General features: G+C 33.0%; 1 pseudogene; it reads right to left on the reverse strand.

The window, feature by feature from the left end:
• Positions 1-1113: 1113 nt before the first annotated feature.
• Positions 1114-4571, reverse strand: LOC132041206 (putative pentatricopeptide repeat-containing protein At5g43820; annotated as a pseudogene).
• Positions 4572-23133: the final 18562 nt, after the last annotated feature.

A 23133-nucleotide genomic window follows, 5' to 3' on the forward strand; every position in this document is an offset into this window, starting at 1 on the left:
TTTTAATTTCTAAACTAGAAATAATCGGTTACAAATTTTACTTAGTACAAGAATGTTGTTGAAAACAAACAACACTATAAAAACCGTCCTGTTCCATCCCATTTAACCTGCACAACACGAATACTATACCCCTCAATGTCCACCTATTTAAGCTACTACAATGTCAATAATAACGGACCAAGACACAATCCCAGGAAGCACACATAGGCCTTCATCAGCTACATTTTCAACACCTCCAGGAAAATAATTAATCAACTAGCAAACGAAAAATATATCCTGGATAAATTGATCAACTGGTGTCAAGTGAACAACAAGGAAAGATAGAAACATTTTTTTCTCTATACATCTGATTCAGCTCAGTTAGTTACATCAATGATAATACGGGCTATAAGATATAGAAGTAAGGCTTCGGTAAAATTTCTAAAAGTGATGTACTACTTGAATTGTTAAACCAAAAAGTTCCCTTTCTGTTTTGCCCTTCCCTGAACAAACTTGGATATAAGCCTCTGTGAACTTTAAGTTGTTCTCGGTAGTCCTCTATACCAACAGATTATGCCGCATCATCAAAGTAAATCATATAGACAAAATAAGCACACTGAGAGGAAGGAAAATAAAAAGGAGAAACAGGTTTGCCAAGATTGTCCAAGAAACGTGGAAAGGAATTATTACCAGTTCTACATCCTCGTATAATCTTGTGGAACTGAATGCATTAGTTCCTCACTCCAAACTGGATACAAGTTCCCCTATAACACTTAATATTTTTTTTTTGAGAAGGTAACATATTGTATGTATTAAACACAAAACAGTACATGGGTTGTACTGAAACCATATTTACAAGTGAGTAAAAGAAAGTAAAACCAGTCTACAGTTCTAACAGGAACCTAATGAGTCTAGGATAGATATAGTTGTACTTCATAGATCTGGTTACACCAAAAAGAAAAAGCTTAATACAGTTAAGTTTGATCTCCTGCATTGTGTTGCTGCTGTTGTCAAAGCATCTAGAGTTCTTTCTTTCAAGTTGCCCACCAAATGCAAGCAGGGACCATCCTCCATCCATCCTCCATCTGTTTAAAAATCATCTGCTCCAGCCCAGCTGAATCCCCAACGTGTGCGAAGAGAGCTTCAGTAATCTTTCTAGGCATCTCTATAACACTTCTTTGCACTTTCTGTACAAAAGGACCAAGTTAGAGAGAGGTACACAAGGAGAACCGATTTCTACGTTTCAGTTCATTGAGAGACTAGGCATAGCATAAGTATTCTAGTTCCCTTATAGAACATGTAGAAAACAAGGGAAATAGATCAGGAGAGAAGACATTCTTAAACATACGTGAAAATTTATGCTAATGTAGAAGATTTAGAGGCTATGCCTTACGGAGGTTGATATGTGACAGTGAAGTTATCCATCAGAAAATTCCTAATACCTTGGCTCCTTCAAAATTTGGACCAGTCAATCAAGGGATAAGACAAGTAAACTAAAACTGAAAAAAGTACCTGAACAAATAAATTTGAGGAAAAGATAAAAACTTCAATAGACCTAATGTTCTACACTTTGCTTGCATATGCAAGTTATGGCACTCTGAGCCTCCGATCATTTGCCTATAGTGGTAGATATTTTCAGCTTGACCGTGTGCACAAAGCATCCCGGGCTAGCAGGATCCGGGGAAGGGCCGCACCCCAAGGGGTGTGATGTAGACAGCCTACCCTAATGCAAGCATTAGTGGCTGAGCATTCAAATGACAAAATATTCTTTATAACTAAAGAATAAGGGTATCACCTATTAATGCCAAAGCAGTGAAGCACATTTATAAATGTATAGGCTGAGAAACCTTCTTTAATCTCTCTTGTACCTTCGTCCAAATATACCATTCCCTACCCTCCTGCACCCTTAAGGATAACTAATGGGACCTCAGACCTGGTTTAAGGAGGACTCTTACGGTGGGAAATCATCTTTTCATCCATCCGCTCACGACAATATCAACCTTCCCAGTTCCTACCGTAGAGATGCAACCATTTCATCCTTATTCCTCACCAACATCAGACCTTCCCTATATTACATGGAAGCTATGTTGCTCGGACTCTTCAAAATGCCACCTGGTGTGTGTCGGATCCTCCAAAGTAGTGCATTTTCGGAGGAGCCGACATGGGTGCGACATCATTTTTGAAGAGTCCGAGCAACATAGCATGGAAGTACATCACTACCATCGGAGATGCATTCTGGGAAGCTCCCCAGTAGTTTTCAAGAATCTCTTTTTCTGAATCGGCTAGCTATCTGTCACCGATTAGTCAGACCATATCATTTGACCGAGTCACAAGCCTTATTCTTTACAAGTCAAATTTCATGTTTATGAACCATCCCCTCCCGGGGATTAAAGGCAGTTATGTTTCAAACAAATAGTTAAGACAAGTCAGAGTCATGATGCTCATTTTTCTACAATAGTTGTTCAGAATAAACAAGATAGAGAATTCTTTAATTACTTTTCATGTTACTGCTACCACACAAGTTAGAATACATTCATTACCAGCTACACAACTTGACGCCAACTAGAAGCACTCACCTCAATGATCAAAGTTAAATATGTGACTCAGGTTGAAACGACTTTTCCGTACTTTCCACAGAACAACTTCGAGCAAAGAAAAGTAACACTTCAGTCCCCCGTGCATCAAGAAATTTCTCATGTATTAGCCCTCCATGACAATGCAAAACAGTACTTCAGTTCCTGCTGCTTCACATAATTTCTCAAATATTACCCTTCTAAAAAATGCAGTGGATGCCCATTTGGAAAGCAAAAGAGCAAACTCAGTTCATTGCCAGTGGCAGCTAAGGGTAGTGAAAGTTGATGTGTGATTATTGTCATGTTTATCACTCTGAAAGCAGATACGGTTGCACTAAGCAACTGACTGTGCAAAGATCAGAAATGCCACCCTTTAGCACGCCAGTATGTTTGTGAATTATGCTTTCCACGTGCAATTTTTATCTTTAGAAAAAGCCTGTATGCAATCTCTATTTTGTTCGAAGCTAGTAGCTTATTGTTTAATTTGCTACAGATAAGCCTGCTGGGGTAAAATCCTTTCTCTAAAGCTATTCCATTACCAGGACAGCATTTTCAAGCTGTCCTATGTTGCAAAGCCCATTGATGACATACTCATAAACTTCCATATCAGAAGAATAACCACTTTCTTGCATCTCATTCCAGATGTTTAACAGCATACCACATTTCCCAAACCTAGAAAGCCATTCATATAAGGTAAATCGCAGCAACTTGTATGCAGTCAAGGATATCCTACATCCCGCTTGTCTCGCCTTCTTTATAAATCGTTAGAGCTGCATGGGGTGGACCATAACTACACAAAGGCTCGAGAAAAGAGGTCACAGTCCCTGTAGTTACAATCATCCCCCGGATTAACATTTCATCAAACATTTCAATTGCATCGGCTACTCTTCTAGCTTTCAAAAAAGCAGGTATTAGTCTCATATAAGTATCACCATCCGGCTCACAACCCCTATTTAACATCCTCTCATAATATTTCAAAGATTCATCAATTTCACCATGTGCAATGAAATTCGATATCATTGCATTGTATATCTCAACATCAACCACACACCCCTTTTCCTCCAAACCCTCGAAAATCTCAACGGCCTCATCAATTCTACCAGCTCTCCCTAAACATTCAAGAACATAACTATAAGTCAAATTATTCGCCTCAAATCCATCATCCACCATTTGCTTCAAGATTCTCTCTACTTCCTTAACACTCCCAAATCTCGACCACCCACCAATAACTACATTATAAGTCGCAACATCAAAAGAAACCTTCTCTTTCATTTTCACAAGTAACGAACCCGCAGCACCTACATGTGATCGACGACATAAACACCCTAAAACAACGTTAAGCGTCTCCGTACTACACCTCAATCCATAGTCCTCTAATCCACTAAACAACTCTACAGCCTTTGAAATTCGTCGAGCTCGAATAAAGCTATCAACCACAATCTCAAGTGTCTCTAAATTCGGCGTAATTCCTTTATTCCTCATTTCCTTGAACATATCAACCATATGCTCAAAAAACTTCCTCCTCCCTAATGCTTTAATAACTATACAGTAAGTATCATTATTAATAAGTAGTGTTTGTTGTTTGACAGCCCAATTGAAAAATGTAACAATTGATGTACCATCTAAATTCCCTTTGTTTACAACATTAGCAACTAAATCAACCGTTAATTCAACGTTAACAGATGTAAGTGCCTTTTCAATTGCAGTTTTGCCCTTAAGTTTTTGGAGAAAAATGCCACGTAACTTATCTTCAGGAGTTAAAAGCTCATCTAACACGTTAAATTTTAACTGATTGTTTTGGTTAGGTAAATGTGTAGGAAAGGTTTTTACTGTTTGACGGATGGGTAAAAGGTCGGAGAGTTGGGTTAGTACATGAGATTCGTCTAAATTAGTGGGGGATTTAGAACATGGTAATGATGAAATTGAGTGAGATAATGTAGAGATTAATGGGGAAAGATTAATTTCAAACATACACAACACAAAGAACTGAGAAATTTTGCGAGAAGCATTGTAAATTTGTAATTCACATATTGATTGGGGATTGTTCAACCCTGAAGGTCATAAAACGTGAAAATGATTTCACACATCGTACCAGTTTCCAATTACGACGCCGTCTTTGGTTACAACGACACCGATGCTAGGCGTATGGTCATCTGTTGGAATTAAAGAAAGGTGCTTATTATATGGTCTTTTGAAATATTGCTTTCTGTTATAAATATTATTATAATACGAACATGAATCAAGCCTATCTTGGTGTTGGAATTTATTGAAAGCCGTAGTGGACCAGGAGGAATTAATGGCACTGATTTTCTTTAGTCAATTCTCTCCTATAAAATGGTAAAAAGTTTCTCTTTGGAAGGTTAAAACGTATTTAGTCCCTCATAAGAAATAAGAACTCCATCTCAAGCATCTCTAGAGAAGTTCTACATGTATTCTTGCTTTAGTTTATTATTGTTATAACACGTTTTATGATGGAAATGAAGTCTCTAATCGAACTTAGAGAAATTAAACATGTGATGCTATGTTTGTAAAAATGAAACTTGAGATTGCCATATTAACATATTACTCCGTAAAGGAGAACGTAACTTACTGTTTTATTTGAAAAGAAGACATGTATGTGTTATAAGTGTGTTTACACGTGAAAAGAATGAGGTAAGTATCTTTAATAAATTATATTGTACAGTGACTCGAAGGAGTGTTTACTCCTTTTCTAGCATAATGTTTCTTTCCATGTTAATAAAGTATGATGATTCCATTGCATAATTTACATGAAACTAAGCAAAGGATTAAAAGGATCCGTATGTGTTTGCACTTGCATATATTTTCAACACTAATTATTTGGTCAATTGAGCAAATGAAAGTCTGTAGCCATAAACTAAATTGAATTGCCATCATTAAGAGTCTTACACGAAAGGTTAGTATTTCTTTATATTGAATGTCTTTGTCTTTAAGGTTAATGATATCCACCTATTGTGTGGATTCTTCTGATGGTCCGAGAAAACCTAATGGCTCTAGATCATTTATATCTCAAATTTGTTCCCGAAGAACAATATTATCAAGAGAGATTAGATGATGTCCCTTAATGGTTAAGAATGAAAGTTTGCAAAATACATGGTCACCAAAATTAACAAGGATTTTGGCCTTGTCGAGGTTAAATTCAATTACGTCTATAATCACTAGAAGTGGTCGTGCATATTGTGATTACAATTGAAGATATGTGTAGAGAAACATAAAGATGTACATATGGATGCTTTGATTTGCTCCTGAAGTAGCAACATCTTAAAAGAGGTTCTAAGTTATCATAATTTTATATGGTTAAGGCACGATTCAGATCATTATGTTTCATTCCTAAAGAATGAGAACTCTTACTAGACGTTACAAATATTTTTTTATTCCCCGAACTAAATATGACAACATTTAGTAAAGCTAATAAGGTACGACGTGAGACTTGATTGATGGAGATATCACAATTCACCTCCGTAAGAGGTAGAATAATTGAGAAGAAATATTCAAAAAATACATATGCATTGTGTTAAATATCTCATCAAATTTTCTTCATGACACCATTGATATACTGTCTAACAAAATCAATTAAGGGCTCCGAGGTTTAGATGCTATAACATAAAAGAGCCTAATTGTTTGTATACAAGAATTATGGCAGTCTTTGCGTAGTGTCCAAACAATATTGCCGATTATGGATCGATTTCTACGGAATAAATTAAAAGCTCCCCGAAGAGCCGATATATTTTTATGTCATTCATTCGTGATTGTAATATAGGCTACTTGTTATGATTGAAACTATTATAGTATTTAAAATTCGGATGATTTACTAAAGTAAATGGCTATCATATTGAATTATCTATAAATGATTGGAAGACTTAGATTAATTATCTTCAAAATCATAGTGGGTAATAAGTATTTATGTGAATGGTTACCCTCTTTATTCTTCAAATTACACAAATATAAGTACGATGAAATCAAGTCACAAAATTCGAAAGAGTTATTGGCAAAAAAAAAAAAATACCTATCTTATTCTTGTCATAGAGAGATCTTTTAACATGTGTTTTCAAGAGTTCACTAAAACAAATGGCACATGGCATGGTAAACTTGAAGTTTACTAGTAAAAATAATTTATATTATTCGGCACAACACGAATACTATCCCAATTCAATATATGACTGAATGTCAATATTTGACATATGTTGAAGAACTAGAAGCCATCTTCCAGGAAAAATTATTTTATATCCTGTAAATGATTGTTCTCATGAAAAGTTGATCATCAAATGCGAACAAGCAAATGCATGGGATTGAATTCCTACTTGAATTGTTAAACAAAAGTCCAGCCCAATTCCCTGAAAATGTAAAAGGTGAACTATAAGGTCCCGTTCCATACCTATTATGTGATGTCAAATAGAATGCATATAGACAAAATGATCACACAGAGTGCGTTTATTGTCAAACATTTGCCAAGATTGAAGAAATTACAAAATTACCACTCGCATCCTCCAGGAAATAATTGAGTTAAGAGCAATAATCCAAACTGGATACAGGTTATGTAATCAAGACAGATTATTTTTTTCTTGATAATGATTCAGCTCAGTTATTGTATGATCCTAAAGATATAGTACATGGGTTGGCGTTAAATGAGTAAACTAAATAAACCATTGCTTTTGAGAACAAAGTTTAGATATAGTATCCTTTAAGTTGATCTGGTTACTATACCAACAGATTATGATATATTGTATAGACAAAATAAAGCACTAGAGAAACAGGTTTGCCAAGTTGTCCAAGAAATGCAAATTATGATAAATTCATCCTCACAATTGGTTTAGGGTTAGGAACCAAATATTTTCATCTAACGAGCTTTTTATGTGTGGTATATGATTAATTAATCTACCATGATGCACAAAGATGGATTCCCAAAGTTAAGATGGAATATATGTTAGTTTTTCTAACATAAGGGGCAGAGAATATTCTAGTATCCCTTATAGAATATGTTATGAAAAAAAGAGATCATTAGTATGATCCTCATTTAAAGGATAATTAACTCAAATGCTAGAAGCATTTGCTTACCATCAAAAATTAATAATACCTTCTGTTTCAATTTCAAGTCGCAAAAAGCTCCTATTAAATTCATGTCACCTGAACACCAAGTTTGAGAGAAAAGACAAAAACCGATAGACTATGTTCTACAGTTTGAGGTAGACTAATCGTATTCCAAACGCAATAATCATTGAAAAAGAGGGCAAAGATCCGGAGAGAATGATCATTTTAAGGAGGCAATGTGCTCTGTGAAGAGCCTACGACATAACACTTCATGAAACCTAATAAGAGAGATTTAGGTACCTAAAAATAATGACAAGTAAATGAGATCTGAATAAGTTATGTCACATTGAGGAAAAGATAAAATATACCATTCCCCTACGATATCTTTGCACAATATAACAATATTGACCTGGTTTAAAAGATCCCGGGGCTACAGGATCTAAATCATCTACATCCATATTATCAAGCATTCCCAGTTCTAATTCGTAGAGATGACAAAAATTATTATCAAGTGAAATTAATGACGCATCTTGGTAAGGCTTAGGCCTCACCAACATCATTTAAATAAATAGATGTTGTCACCTATATAAATTACTTGACAAAATTATATGAAAATTCATCGAAGAATTTTAAATGCTTGAAGCATATACAAGTTGTGGAAATTGTGTTCATAATTTTTATATGAATTAAAATAGGAGCAAGGTGAACACGATTTTATCACCTTAATGAATATTTACTAGACTAAGGTCACAAGAATCTCTTTATCCTTAATCGTCTTTGTGAAAACCAATCATTTGAAGTCACAAGCCTTATTCTTTGCAAGTTGATTACTTGAATATTATTGAACCACTCTCCCGGGGATTAAAGGCAGTTATGTTCTCAAAAGTTAAGACAAGTCATGATTCATTTTTCTACAATAGTTGTTCAGAATAAACAAGATAGAGAATTCTTTAATTACTTTTCATGTTACTGCTACCACACAAGTTAGAATACATTTTACCAGCTACACAACTTGCCATATCTTTAATGATCAATTGATGCTCATTTATATATTTTGCTTTCCACAGAACAACTTCGAGGATTATAGTCATATGATGTTGGTCTCCATGATAATCAAATCATATAAAGATAACATATGTTTTTTCTCAAATATTACCCTTCTAAACAATGCACTGGATGCCCATTTCAAAAGAGCAATATTATTGCCAGTGGCAGCTAAGGGTATCCAAAGATGTGTGATTATTGTCAACATACATAGCAGATACGAACTAAAGAACTGATTCATAAAATGCCAGGATAAAGCTTATTTTCACAATTTTTAAGTTGTTCTTCACACAGCTAAGCTTATTGTTTAATGGTGATAAGCCTGCTGGGTAAAATCCTTTCTCTAAAGCATGCAAGAGATTTGTGTCGTTGCAAAGCCCATTGATAATACTCATAAACTTCCATATCAGAGTTATCTCATTCCAATGTCTCTACAAATTACAACTTTCAAGAAGATGGTGCAGCAACTTGTAATGCGAAAATTCAAGTTTTGGAGTGATGTGGACCATAACTACACAAAGGGGGAGTTAATCCCTGTTTACAATCATTTTAACATTTCAGCAAAGATTTCAATGTCCCAATTGGGTTTTCCTTGCAAGCAGATTTTTAATGAGGCAACCATTTAATGGCCTCTATTATTAGAAATATGTACTCTTTTTCCTTCATTGATTTTTCAACCACTGAGTTTTTTCCAAACCCTCGAAAATTTAACGGCCTCATATACCAGCTAAACATTCAAGAACATAACTATAAGTCAAATTATAAAATATTATTATAATATTGTGATTGCTTAACACTCCCAAATCTCGACCACCCACCAATAACTATATTATAAGGGTTTGTGAAACTTCTGGCACCAAGTCAATTTCTCTCCATAAATGTGATCGACGACATAAACACCCTAAAACAACGTATTTTTTATACACCTCAATCCATAGTAATCCACTAAACAACTCTATAGCCTACTTGAAATTCGTCTCTTGTTCTACATGTATTCTTGCTTTAGTTTATTATTTTATAACACTTTCTTTAAATTGTTAACATTATTCCTTCCTAATGAACTATACAGATATCATTATTGATAACTACTGTGTGGCCAAGCTTTTCGAGTGAAAAGTGTTTTTTTTTTTTTTTTTTTTTTTTACTTTCAAAAAGTGCCTATCTTAAAAAAGTGATTTGTTTGGTCAAGTTTTTAAAAAAAAACGTAACTTATCTTCAGAGAAAAGTATCTAAACGTTATTTTAACTGATTGTTAAAAAAAAAAGGTTTTTAGTTTGATTGATGGGTAAAATCGGAGAGTTTTAAAATCACTTTAAATTAATTTGAAGATGGTAATGATGAAATTTACAAGCATGGAGAGATTAATGGGGGTTAGATTAAGAGAAGTTAAAAAACAAATATGATAAGATTTTGTTTTATTTGTGGGGATCCATGTCTACGTTAAAAAAATTCGCAATCGTAAGTTTCCAATTTACGACGCTGTCTTTGGTTACACGACACCGATGCTTATGTGTCATCTGTTGGAATTAAAGAAAGGTGCTTATTATATGGTCTTTTGAAAATGAAATGTTAACATTTTCAGAACGACAATTTGGAAACAAATTTTTTTTTTTTAACTTTCAAAAAGTGCCTATCTTGAAAAAGTGAATGATTTACGTTGTTAAAAAAAATTTTCAAAGAAGAAAATTATTTTGAACCAAAAGTTTCAAAACTCTTTTTAAAAATCTTTTTTCCGTAAGAAATGATTAAGTATTTACAAGCATGGGGAGGATAATGGGTTCAAATATTAAGATTTTGTTATATTTGTGGGATCTATGTCTATGTGACATATAAAAGGTAATTATTTTGTCATGTCACATTTTCTTTGTGACAAATTGGTTGAGTGATTGCCAAAAGCCTAAGTTGATTGATTTTATTGATATAAAACAAAATTGAATGGCTTTGCTACATAATTTTCCATAGTTGAATGAACTTTTGAGATATCTATTGGAATATAATGACATAAAAGATTGTTATAGATTTAACGGAGCTATTAATCTAATTACTTTAGTAGTCAGTCCCAACAGGTCGTGGATTGAATATTTGATTGATAAATCTAATCAATTTATTTACCATCAATCATATTTGTGTTGAAAACTGTTAAACTAAATTCATCCAACGCTTTGCAATTGCTTGAGGTTCAAAATTGATCCTCCTGAAAAACTCGGGTTGTTTAATCAAGATTTTACACCTAAAAATTAGATTCAAGGAGTTATTCAATTCAACTATCTTGGCTGCCTTTTGGCCAAGATAAACTATTGCCTAGCGAGTAAAATTTACAAATAACCTATTTTCAGCTAGTTTTTTTTTTTTTTTTTTGGTGGTAAACCGGATATATATATATATATATATATATATATATATATATATATATATATTATATATAAGCGGCTTGGGACGAACACGGCTCTCTGTGTTTGTACCAACAAATTCACGAATTGTACCCGCATTAAATTCTTGTACTATGAGCTATATAATTTGTATACTTTATCCAACTATTTTTATATTCCATGTAGACATGTGTCATAATACTTAATATTTATTCCCTTCTCATGTATAGACGTATGCACTTTAAATTTAATTCTCGGACACATTTATTTCCTCCGTGCACTTTTACTTGTTCACTTTTGACTTTTCGTGCTCTAAGTGAATATTTATTCTCTTCACATGTATAGACATATGCAGTTCAATTTTAATTCTCCTACACAAATTTATTTCCTCCATGCACTTTAATTTGTTCACTTTAGACTTTTCACATTCTTTGAGAATTAATAAATCCCACGTGCATATATGTCATAGTACTGAATATTTATTCTCTTCTCATGTATACACGTGTGCACTCTATTTTAATTCTCCGACACATATTTATTTTCTCTGTGTACTTTTACTTGTTCATTTTGACTTTTCACGTTATTTAAGAATTAATAATGAAGTACTCCTCCCATCCCATATTACTTGGTCACATTACTATACTTGACTTTTCACGTTCTATAAGAATTAATAAAAATGACGTAGACATGTGTCATAATACTTAATATTTAATTTCCTTCTCATGTATAGACGTATGCACTTCAAATTTAATTCTCCGACACATTTATTTCCTCCATGGACTTTTACTTGTTCACGTTTGATTTTTCATGTTCTAGCTGAATATTTATTCTCTTCTTCATGTATAAACATATGCGCTCAATTTTAATTCTCCTACGCAAATTTATTTCCTCCATGCACTTTAATTTGTTCATTTTTTACTTTTCACATTCTTTGAGAATTAATAAATCCTACGGGATATATCCATAATGAATGTTTATTCCTCCGTTTCATTTTAATTCTCCGAACATATTTATTTCCTCCATGCACTTTTACTATTCACTTTTGACTTTTCATGTTATTTAAGAATTAATAAATGAAGTGAATTACGTGGTCACATTACTTATACTTGACTTTTCACGTTCTTTAAGAATTAATAAAAATGAAGTACTCCTTTCGTCCATGTTACTTGGCCATATTACTAAAAATATATATCTATTTTTTTATTCTGTATTTATCATCTTTTCTATTTCTATTATCCCCGTTTTCCTTCTTTGTCAATACTTTAAACGTGAAGAGAGGACGAACAATAGCAATGCAATGTATCAAAAGTTATTTTAATGCTCCTACACATAACTTGTTCACTTTTGACTTTGCACGTTCTTTGAAAATTAATAAATAAAGGATATATTTTATCATAATATCCATATTTATTAGTATATAGTCTCAATAGCCTCAGAAAATGATTTGAAAATAAATAATTAATGTGAAGGGTAAAATAAGAAGAAGATTTTTTTTCCTTGATATGTTAACGTCGACAAGTAAAAGTAAAGGGAGGGAGTGACATTTATCCCCGTTTTCCTTCATTGTCAATACTTTACTTATTTACTCTCCTTTGCAGTCTCTGATTATTGTTTCTTTACATTTATAAAATGTATTACTTTATATTTTCATTTCAGAATTAAAATTTGGTGATTAATGATATAACATATATCTTTCTAATTTTGATTTCTTTGTAACAATTAATATAAAAAATTATAATATATTTTATAATTAATTTAATAAAAATATTTTAATCCAATATATACACCAAAATGGTTCTTATGTTTGGATCTGAACAGTTACTTAATTGAAATGGATATCAACATGTCGGTATACATATAAAATATTAAAGAATTTAAAAGAAAAAATTTAGAATCAAAATATTAATTTTCCCTCATATTCTTACTAATTTTCTTTTACATCAATGAACAACCTTCATTGTCATGATAATAATAAAAAAGTCTGACTCTTTCCATCTCAAAAACTTTTAATTACAACTAAAGTGATGATACATAAAATATATTTTGTATATATAATAACAATTAAAATGTTTTTAAAAGTTATTTTTAAAATACAAACCTTAAAATTGGCTAATTAAAGTGAATAGACATGTTCGGCCCGTGCATCGCACTGACATGTATTGCTAGTATATATATTAAGGCGTTCCATATGAAGTAGTGGCAGTAGTAGATGATAGTTGGAAACTATCGTAGATAGAGTTTACGTGGTAGTTTCCTAGACTGGCTAAAATATTACATGATACTAATGATATTGCTTTACTAGTTGATTTTCCTTGCTTGTCTTCTTGGATGGCTTCTTGAACAGTTGTAGGGGTGGATGTCATTAAACAGAGTTGGTTGCAGACTGGTAGTTGTGATCCTAGCTGAGCCAAAATATGCGCACTTTTGTTCCCTTCACCGAAGTTATGCCTGACCGCTGGATTCCCCAACCTCTTCAATAGGCACCTGCAATTATTATTGATAGCTTGGTAGTTAGTATGACTGTATGAGGCTGATGTAATAATTGTAAAACCTCAGTTGAGTCTGTTTCGACTTCGAGAGGCGTTAAATTATGTGTATCCTCCATTTGTTGCCCATGATAGAACCCAAAGTTTTACAATCAAAGTTACAAGTGGTCAACCTCTGAAATCGGCTAGATTGTAGCGAGTGAACGTGTTATCACCAAAACTTGATGGGTCATTCGCACAAATGGCCTATCCTGTAGTGGTCTTGAATTTTTGTCCCTCAAGGTTAAGGTCTTTAATTTTTGTCCTTTAGTATTTTTAGCGCGAGATAATGCAGATTTCGCAAAGCATAGTTTACGTTTAACTTTGACCTATGTGTTGACACCCAATTTTGTCCCTCCTTTATTCCTATTTATTTCTGCGGGCTTCTAAATTTATTGACGAACTAAACACTTTATTTTCGCTATTATTAATTTTCACTATTTTACTATCGATGTTACTAGCATTGCTTCATCACAACTTTCAAAATGGTTCGTCGTCATTTGATTTTAGGATTTGTACTCGTTAAATTAATTTTACTTTATTAAATCCTTCACCTGCCACATACTAATTATTATTTATCTTCACATAATATATAAATTAGAAGCCCAAATCAATAATTAGAATAGAGGAGGAAGAGCTAATATGTTTCAGCCAAAACAGGCCCAATACAAACACATTATTCATCAATTCAACCCCTACATTTTCGCATTTCCGACCAAACGAAATACCAAAATTCCCAACAACCAGCCCACTATTCCTACACAACTAACCTAAATCTCTATCTCTTTCTCTTCAAGCCGCACGCCTCCTCTCTCCTCTCGTCTCTCTCTCACCCCCATTTTAGCAAAACCTTAACCCACTTTCAACCATGGCAGATCCTGCCACCCCTGTTTTCGTGCAATACTCATCTCTCTTCTCCTCTCTCCTCCATCCGTTTTAGCCAAAAGTTCAGTCCCTTTTACCGTTCCAGATTTGTGCCTCCCCATTTCCGCATAACAACGACCCAAGGATCTGCTTTGCTCTGTCGTTGACAGAGAAAGGACCTTCATTTTCTCACTACAAACACAACCAAATCTCAAAGAAAACAGAAAAATCGGACCATTTTCGGTGAATGACCCGAATCAAAGCACGTGATTTGCTCAGGATTCAAACGGTTCTTTTAGGTTTTGTTTGGAGCCAAAATCGGAGTTCAAAAAAAAAAAAACTGAAACCCTAGTCTTTCTACCTATAAATACATCTTAAGTTCTTAGCCGAAGGGGACAACAATCGGGGGACGAATACTTACTACCCTCAACATTTTCACTTCTATTCTAAATCTTGAGATTTGTTCAAATCCGTTCCTTTCGAGTTTCGGTCATTTTTTCGTTTTGGGATTATTCGGAAAATCAAACCAAGTTTCTTTTAAAAGGATATACTGTTTCTATTGATATCGATTTTCGATTCGAAAGACTCTTTTCGAGTTCGAGTTCGTCGAGTTCGAGCCTAGATTCGAGACGCCCGTCCTCAATTCACTGCACTCGCAAGAGGTAAACAAAATTCATTTATTCACCCTGTCTTAAGTTTGAGATTCTGGCAAAATGAAATGAGTGCTAATGAAACATGATCACTATTTTAGTTTGCTGTAAATCCTGTTGCTGGGTCTGTTCGGGTCATGTTTTGTTGAAATGTTATGATGAGGCTCTACTTATGCGATTTGTATCCCGGGTGCTGTTAAACTCATGTTCATTGGTTTAAATTCAAGGTCACGTCTTCTGGTTGCGCATCGTCTCAATTATGAATGTTCGACGAAATGCTAGTGAGCATTCTATGTATTCCAAGCATTTGCCTTGTGTGTTAGGAGATCAATTTACATTCTGTTGTTCATTTGAAGTTTGCGCTCTTTGTTATATGGCAGGACAGTTTAAATCCGTGTCAAAATTCTGTTAGACCTAAACTTGATTTTGTTTCTTGTAGTATATGTATTTCCATGAGTTAGAAATGAGATGTTAGACTTTCTCTAGAAGTTAAGTGACACGTCTGCCATGGGATTTCAGTATGTTAGGGTGGATACAAAGTATTACTGATTTGCAAAACCACTGGTTCATGTGTTGTTTTGAGATTGATCAATCATGAACATATTTCTAAAATGCCCCCTTGTATGCCTCTGCTTCTTGCCAAAAAATCAGTTTGTATATGTCATTATCCGCCAATATCTGATCTAGACTATCCTATGTCAAAAGGAAATAATCTGTAGTTTGAGTATTTGTTCGAAAGACCTAAAAATAGCATGAACCCCTTTTCGGTAAAGCAAACATAGCCTGTCTGCTTAAATGAAGATTCAATCCTGTATTTAGTACAATTCGTCGTGTATTCGAAAGCATGCCTTATATCTAATTGGGTGGTTTACTCTAGTCCGAAACTGCCTATATGATTTCGTAGTGAGTTGCTGCACTTGTTGAAATACTCCTTCTTTGACTATTTGTTCGGGAAGCTGTTAATGTACTAATTAAAGCAGTTCACTGTTAATTGAAGTTATCAAGTGGTTAACAGATTGCTATACTTAATAAGTATCTTATGGGGTACTGAATTATTGTCTCCTGCCCCGAACTACTGCGAAAACTTAGCGGCATAGGGACAGATCTGTGAAATATCTCGTGTGTCAGCCTGTTTCTTTATCTTAGTTTACATTTTTTTCTTAGTTGTTATTGGAATATAAAATCTGCTGTCTGTCTACTGGAAGCCATTTGCTGCCCCTCTCTTATTTTCTTGAAAAAAGAATCTTAAGCTCGCCATTATCTTCTTTGCTGATATACCCGAATTCTTTGTTGGCAAACACATGTATTCTCTATTTTGAAAGAAAGGAAGATTATGTGGATCCTTTAGTGTTAAGAAGATCGTATGAGACAGTTTGATACAATATTACTACTAGATGGTTTTTCCCCTTTCTAGCTGTTTTAGTCGACTGCTTGCTATTCCGGATCACATTTCTATCGACAGTTTAATGACTACACAATGCCATAAGGCCCATAATAGATCAATCTAATTTGATATAGGATATGTATGCGCATTCATGATGACATTACATGGACTTAGTAATATTTTGGCTAGATATCATGGCCAGTGAATCTGCCTGGCTGCGTTACAGTTGGTTTAAATATCCTTAAGGATAGATTTCTGTCTCCGTTTGATTAAGTACTTATTCGTTATTTGTCTCGCTGATTCAATTGTGTTCCGTAAATGATATATTACACTATGATAAGAATGGACGAATGCAATTTTCTTTGTTTCCACCAGATCTGCCAGTATGATGAAATCAAAATGGATCATTGCTCTATTCCTTCTTTTGAATCTAATTTTATGTATTTGGCCTCATTTATGGATTACATGCTAATCCTTTTCCTTTTCTTTTTATGCATGCTCTTCGCATACGAGTCTGAGGGACTCGTCATCTCCCGCATTCAACGTTGGGCAAAAACCCCGACAAAATCCTCCTCGGAGTCGGTCCCCCGCCGCACGAAACGTAAAATAAAAACTGGGCTAAGCTCAACAAGAAACGGCCACAAGAAATTCAAAAATAGTTGACCGAAGCCCAATTGCGGCGTATCCGCGTTGTTCTTAGAAAATGGCCGAATCCACCTAACTTATTTCATGCGTCTTTTTTATTTTACTTTTTATGCATGGAATTTGTATTATTATGCAACTAACCCTTTATTTTGTTTTATTTTCTCCATTTAGATGAACCTTAGCGAATTAGTGGGTTTTAGTTTAACAACGGGTAGTTAAGTTAAAGGGAAATTAATAATTAATACCACCCGAGCTTTCCTTTTCTTCTATTTATGATTAAAACTATTTATAGTATTTACAATATTTGTTTTCATTAGAATAGTTAATTTTTCAAAATAGCATTATTACATATGTTGAGCTAAGGAATCATGATTTGTTATTACTATCTTAAAAATTAAAATGTCATCAATATGCAAAGATGAATTCAAATGTATTTTAAACATTTTAGATTAATCCGTTTATACATTTCTTTTAGTTAAATAGAGTTAATGAAAAGAAAGAAGACCCATGCCTTTTTCATCATATTAAAATAAGTCTAGGATTTTCTATTCATATAATATAATTTTTAGTTTGCATTTGCTAAAACCTTCTCTTTGAAAATTATTATGCATAAGTAACTTATTGTATTTTCCACAAGTATTATTTATATAGCATCATTATATTTTCCTTCAAAATCTTAATGACCTTTATAAGTTTTATTTTAAAATAGTATTTAAAGACATCTTTCATGCAACTTATTATTTTTGTAAATCCTATTTTTTAACAACATTATTACATTTTTCTTCAAACTTCAAAGAATATTTGTAAGTCATTTTAGCTTTAATTAATTAACCTAAGTTTGGTCGGACAACCGTAAGTTAACGGATTCTAAAGGATGCCTAACCCTTTCCCTTAGGATAATATAGAACCCTTACCTAGAATCACACCGGTTAAGCATCTATTAACGGAGGTTAGTTCTACTTTAAGTTAATAATTAGGTGCCCTAATTCACCTTAAAATCAATTAGGTGGCGACTCCTTAAAATCAATCAATAGGAATCATCAATATGTTATACTCTAATTCTGACTCACTAAAATGGGGTATAACACTATGTATTATAACATACACACAAAAAAATATGTCAGACAAGGCAAAATTTTCAACATTCAACATAATTTTAGATTTCGCTCTGCATAGTTTACCTTTAACTTCGGCATTTGTATCATAACATCTAGAGGTGTACATGGACCGGGTTGGTTCGGATTTTTCAAATACCAAACCAAACTAATTGTGTCAAGTTTTTAAATGGGAAAACTACATATATATACATGTTGAGGAGAAATATTTACTAAACGTGACGATAGTTTTCCTTATTTACAAAACATAATGATATATTACGAAACATGACGGATTTTCATATATTTTTCCTTTTTTTTATTTTTTTTCCAGAAGATAAATTATTTTTAAAAAAAATAAATTTTTTTAAGAAAATATTTTAACTTTTTTTAAAAAAAAAATTATATATATATATATATATATATTATTATTTTTTTGCTTAAAGTCTTAAAAATTACCTCAATTATTTGTGTATGAAACATGTATGAAATGTATATATGTGAGCGAAATTTTTAATATAATTTTCATACACAAAATTGTGAGCGAAAACTTTAAGCCTTGAATATTGTACGAAAGTTGTTTCAATATTGTTGTAGTTGTATTAATTTTCCGTAAACCTAATATGAACTTTATATACGAAAAATATGAATGAAATTCTAAGTCTTGAGCCGTATATACACATTTCATACCATTCTCATGCATAAAATTTTGAGCGTAATGTTTAAGCCTTGATCGAGATATACACATTTCATACGTTCTTCATGCATAAAATTTGGCTTGAACTTTTAAGCCTTGAGTAAGATATACACATTTCATACACAAAAATTTGAGCGATTATTTTAAGTCTTGAATGTTGCATCAAAGTTGTATACAATGTTGTTGTAGTTGTATTAATTTTACAGAAATCTAACACGAACTTTATATACAAAAATATGAGCGAAATTTTAAGACTTGAGCGAGATACAAATTTCATACTGTTTTCATACACATAATTTTAATCGGATTTTTTAAGCCTTGAACGAGATATACACATTTCATACAATTTTTATACACTAAATTTTGAAAGCGAATCCTTTAAGCCTCGAAATGCAGATATACACATTTACAACTTTCACACATAACTTTTTGAGCTAAAAAAATATTTAAAAAAAAATATATATATATATATATATATATATTTAAAAGCATGCTTTGTATAGGGTTTGTAATGTTATGTTTTGTAAATATAAAACTATCGTCACGTTTCGTAAATATTTCTCCTTAAGATGTACATATACGTAATTGACCCTTTTTAAATCTACAAACCAAACCAATAAAAAATGGTTTTTTCAATTTCGGGTTTTCTCGGATTTTTCGGGATTTTTCCGGTAAAGTCTTCATACAGAACATATAACTTGTCGGTTTTTTTTTTTACACCCCTACTAACTTCCAAACAAATTACGCCGGATAAGGCAAAACTTTCAACATAACTGGAAAACAACATAATTGTATATTCTGCTCGGCATAGTTTATGTTTAACTTCGACATTTGTCTTATAACATCTAAAAAAAATTATGCCTGTCAAGGCAAAACTTTCAACATCCAACATACATAATTTATGCCGAGCGAGGTAAAATTTCAATTTCCGAAAATAAAAATGTTACAGAAATTATACCTTCCGAAATAAGTCCAGATATTTTCATTAAATAAGTAGAAAGACGAAAATTAAAGACTGCATATATGAGGGGCAAAAATTAAATGGGTCATTTGCACAATTACTCTTCAAAGGCACTGGTCTTTAATTTTTGTCCCTCAAATTGGTGGTCTTTAATTTTTTTCCCCTTTGCCTAATACTATAAGGTTTGGGTTTAAATCCCTACTCAGTCAAAAAAAAAAAATCGCAAGGCAGAGTTTTGAGAGTTTTAAACTCTACCTCAGACAGAGTTTCAAAACTCTGTCTTGCGAATCTAAATCTCTGCCTTGCGATTTTTTTTTATTTTTTTTTTTAACTGAGATGGGGTTGAACCCGAACTCCAAGCAGGGCTATAAGTGCAAAATTAAAAGACCACCAATTTAAGGGGCAAAAATTAAAGACTAGTGTCTTTGAAGGACAATCCGCACAAAAAAAATGAAATTAAAGACCAGGGCGTTTGAAGGCCAATCCGCGCTAAAAAAAATGAAACGTGAGCGCCAAATTGGGCAGGATAGGGGTTGGGCTTTCTGTGTGCATGGGCTAGTTCCTCTCTAATCATTTTTTTCCTCGGATTGTCCTTCATTGGTCTTTAGTTTTTGTCTCTCAAATTGGTGGTTTTTAATTTTTTTCTTCCCCTAAAAATTTATGGGTTCCGGGTTTGAATTCCCACTCAGTCGCAAATTAAAAAATAAAATCATAAGGATGAGTTTTGGATTCGCAAGACAGAATTTTGGATTCAAACTCTACCTGAAAGTAGAGTTTGCCTTATGTCTGGAGGCAAACTCTGCCTTAAGGTAGCTTATAAGATAGAGTATGCTATCTTAAGGCAAACTCTGCATTATAAGATAACAAACTCTGCCTTAAGGGAGAGTTTTGCAGGCAAATTATGCCTTGCGAATCTAAACTCTGGCTTGCAATTTTTTTTTAAAATATTTTTTACTGAGCGGGGTTTGAACCCTTTATCCTTGGATTTTTAAACGAAGGACAAAAATTAAAGACTAGCAATTTGAGGGACAAAAATTAAAGACCACCCCCGAATAAGGCCAATCCTGCAAATTGCCCATCTCTAATTGGATGGATCTAGTGAGCCATGTTCAGAAGACCCAGTCGAATTGTACAAAAGGACTTGACCTGAAGTCCATGACAAGACTTTCAAAATGGGTGAGGAAAAATTACTGTTGCTGACCAAAGTCTGACAAAGAATTTCATTATGGTACGACTTTAGTCTACAATTAAGTCTGAATAATTAAGAATTGTTCTTCTGTAACAATATTGGTGTACTATCCAGTCCCGCGTCCAATGTTAATTTGCCACCAATAGTTAGTAACTTGAACTTATGACAATGGATTATTATGAGACTCTTTGAAAATTAGGTAAAGGTTCATTAATCATTATACTTTTTCAATCTAAACGGGAGGTGATCTGTAAAATTGGACAATCTAACAAAATATCAGTCTTCTCCGACCTCCATATCTGCCCAATAAACTTTCAATCTTCACTTTAATGCTATGTCTGTTTAGAAGATGATAATGAGTTAGAGACAATACATTTCCTTCCAAATTCCTTTGTGTCCATAATATAAGCAAAGAAGCATCAGTAGTAGTATAGAAGAAGAAACTTATGAAAGAATAATTAATAATTAAAATTGAAAAGGTCTACCCGACCACGGTATTAGTGCAAGGTTGGGCAGGTACAACTTTTCCCAAATGAGGACAAAAGGAAACAGTTCTCACTCAGGAAATACATGTTATCTCTCACATATTGACAATTGACAACCAACACCAAGAATATTCCACCTATATTTAAATTTTTAGTCCCTAAAATACGGCAAGAAAGGCATTGGATAAATTACTATAACAGATAAAAGGCAAGTGGGCAACCAACTGATTTTTGTTGGATGATTAAAAGGGACTCCCTTAAAGTAAAATACATGACATGATTCTAGATTATGATTTACCCCATTGATTTGTTTACTATATTTATTTTTTCTGATTTCTTTTTGATTTTCAATTAAATTTAAATTCGCATCACATAAGACTCAGTGAAGGAGAAAGTCTTTTTTACTGAAATTTTTTATTTCAAATCACGAACTCGAAACCTCTAGTTAAAGATGAAGAAATCATATTCATTCACCTTAACTTGTAATAGCAATATTTGCTTACAACCAACTTGAACCTATAATAAGACAATGTTAATAATCAAACAACTAGTATATGCAACTAATTAATCTGGTAGAATTATTATCCAAAATTCAGAAGAGAGGGCATAGGAAAATTAGAACTTTAAAAATTATTGGACTTAGGAGGTGGGATGAGTTGGCAAATAAATAATTTGATTGCTTTATAAGCAACAATATTGAGTAGAGACATCAACCAACATAGTTCTCCGATTTATCTGTTGTTTCCCTATTTTGAAATAGCTACATAATTCGAACTACTTAATTAGTATTTAGACCTTTTTTTCTTCTCCAAGTTACTTAAAAAATGAAGAATTGGTGATCGCATGTGACCTAACGTGCGTGAATCGTGATACAAGTAAAAAAGGATTGTCATGTCCTCAATTTTTACCATGTTGAATTTAGGAGATAAGTAACATAAAGAGATTCCAAAAAAGATTAGACATTAAAATTTAAAAATTCTATGTGGGGAGAACTATATTTCCCTTTTCTGCAACAGGTTTATTCATGGAGTATCATATATAAATAAGGACTAATACAAGATTTGATATTCTTGAGGTACATACTCCATTTGAGATCTTTTCAGAAAAAAAAAAATGTTACTATAATTCTTGCGTTCTGTTTCCTTTCTTGGCCAAACCATCAAAAAACTTTGTTGGCCTCTATAGATATGGAAATGTTCCAATTTAATTAATTACAAGTAACAATCATCAACAACGTTATTATTATATTTGTTTCATGTTTACGACTCAATGGAGTTCATAGATGGCTCGAAGGGTTTGATTTAACCGTTTGTAGAATGTGCTATTAACTTGGAATAGCCTAATATGCACTTCAGTGTAAATGTAATTCATTGTTCTGAGCTATAATTTTTTATCTCACTACTTTATGTAAGTTGGTATTATAGACACTTTAATTTTCGTGTTCCAAAATTATAATGAATCTAGCAAGTTGCTAATGAATCTAGCAAGTTGCAACTTTAAAAGTGCCTAGTTTTCATTTTCTTCAAAATTAGCCCCCAAATTCTATTGTAAACAGTTTGCATAACTAAAAATCATAAAGTCAAGCCTTAAGCTCCATTCCCCATTATTAAAAAAAATAATTTTAAGTG

This window comes from Lycium ferocissimum, chromosome 2 (assembly GCF_029784015.1).
Source record: "Lycium ferocissimum isolate CSIRO_LF1 chromosome 2, AGI_CSIRO_Lferr_CH_V1, whole genome shotgun sequence".
NCBI lineage: Eukaryota > Viridiplantae > Streptophyta > Magnoliopsida > Solanales > Solanaceae > Lycium > Lycium ferocissimum.